Here is a 2443-nt window from a genome sequence, read left to right as displayed (position 1 = left end):
GGGGGGGGGACACTGTCAGTGTTGGAAGCAGTGCCCTTCAGAAGGGATGTAAAAACCAAGGCCTAGGTGCCTCATGGTCCCGAAAGAGACCAGAAGGTTTTCTATGAGAGCGTGGATGTTCTTGAGTTTCTTTTTGAAATTTACATTCTCTCATTCACCCACGTTTTTCAAGGAATTCGAAGGCTGCATTCCTCTTTCCCTTAACAAAACTAGAGTGGAGTGTAGCTGTAATTCTTTGCTCTATATTGGTTTTTGGTTTCTTTAAAGAAAGAGATAAAAAGTGTTTCTCACTACTTGAAGGCAGGGTCATAGACTAGCATCTAAATTCCCTATAGAATGTGGCATATTCAGCATCAATTTAATATTTTCTCTATTTAATTTTGACACATCTTGTAAATTATAGATATTTTCGTGATGGTTTTTTTCAGCCTTACATTTTGTGATTTCCATTTGGATACAATAGCCAAGTATAAAGTGTTTTCTAAGCACTCTGTGCAGACGCCTTCTCCCTCTTGAGTCTTATTGTCTCTTGACACGAACGGCTCAGGTGTGTACACACAAGCTTCGAAAGCCTGGGGACCCTCTCTCGCCTTCCTTTGACTGCTCTGGAAATGATGAGACCAGGATCACAATGCACAATTCTTTCTCAGAACTTTTCCTTAGGGTAAATCTGTTCCTCCTGAGTTCTATGCTTGCCAATGCAAAATTTCCTGCCAGGGCAGTAGTCTATTTTTAACATGTTGAGGGCTTATCCTTCACTCCAAATTTAACAGGCATCTCCCATGGAGTGAGAGAGAGAAAGCTGATTGGGTACACTTAGAAATCAGGATCATCAGGATTTGCAATTTCTGTGGAATCAGATATGAATGAGAAGGACCAATTAGAATACTTAAAAGGTCGTTTGTCACCATTTTAATCTTCATGCATTTTTTTACTCATCATTTTCTTTGGCTAAAATTATTAGAATCATTGTCACCTTTTTTCAAGGTCAAATGGGAAGGGTGGTGCTCCTCTTGTGTTTTCAGTATTTTGGAGGACTTTAACATTTCAGACTAGAGTCGGGCGGTGGGTGGCTATCTTAATAGAGGGACTTTTAGCTTGTGGCACAGTCAGCGTCCTATCACCTGAATGTCATTTCCCTAATTCTGTATTTCATACATAAATGAAGTTTGAAGATTTGTGTTTGTTATATAATAGCATTTGTTTGAGCCAGGGATTAGTATATCATCTTCAAACCGTCAACAGAGGCCCTCTCAAACATCAGACCCCAAAAATTGGACACGGCCGACTAGCCCCAAAGCGCATGTTGCTATTTACCTTGATGTTTATTTAAATAGTTAGCTCTAAAGGAAGCAATCATTCCTTTATACTTCTTTAAATTTAGTATTGACATTTTTATTTGGGACAGGAGGTCTTTTTTCTTTGTCTTTTTTTTTAAACATGGATACAGGAAAAGAAAACTCTCCAATAAAAATATTGTCTAAAAAGTTTGTTTTGTCTTCATGATTTACTAAATATGTACAATTTCAATTCACAGCGAAGGTAACAAAGATTTAAACAGCCAACATCACAAATGTCTCAAGTTCTAAAAAAAAGGAAATCACTGTGCACAATTTAACAATTTAATTGAATACAAACCAAAGCTAAGTCTTCAGTCTGAATCTTTTTTTTTATGATGGGCACAAGCCATTTATTTTCTTCATCTTTGTTACACGATGCATATTTCAGTGACTAGAAAAAGCCCCTCCCCATTTTAGTATATTAGGTTAAGTCAGTACATATTTAGGAGAGGCAGAAATTGCCTCTTGGCACACCTATATGAATCGTAATGTGTCCACACACATGGCATGATATTTATTAATATATAAAATAATCAGATGAGTCCATTGTGATGTTCTCAAATGTAGGAATGTTTTCTGCATGTATAAAATTTTTGAAGTTTATGTGCATGTTAATTAAAGTGGCAATGATTCAGTCAGTGTCTTCTTATTATAAGATGTTGAGAAAGAATTTTTCGGCTCTTGAAATATAGACTTCATATCTTTATCCAATTCAGATTTGTAAAGTTCTCTATCATCTGAATCCGAATGTGTAGCCATTCAGATATAATGATCAAGTGAGTAAACCAATTAATCTTTAGAAACAAACGTCATTGAATATAGAATACTTGAGTTACAGTTGAGGGAGCCATAGCTTTGACCACCCTGTTAAATCTATAATAAGATTTTATTCACATATATATTTTTCCCCAAGTAAATTCTTTGGTGCGTTTTTTTTCTTCCCTCTTTTTTGAGTACTGTGGTGAATGAACATGCATGGTGAGATTCAAATAATTGCACCATGCATGTTTATTTGAATAATTGTCCCATTGCACAATCAAATAAATCTGCTTAGTGTGTTTGTTTGAATGTTTTTACACATACATGGAATCTCATACTCAAAT

The sequence above is a fragment of the Echinops telfairi genome, unplaced genomic scaffold (assembly GCF_000313985.2).
Source record: "Echinops telfairi isolate 266 unplaced genomic scaffold, ASM31398v2 ScPeMD7_4;HRSCAF=17, whole genome shotgun sequence".
NCBI classification, from domain to species: Eukaryota; Metazoa; Chordata; class Mammalia; order Afrosoricida; family Tenrecidae; genus Echinops; species Echinops telfairi.
This window is presented reverse-complemented; position numbering follows the sequence as displayed.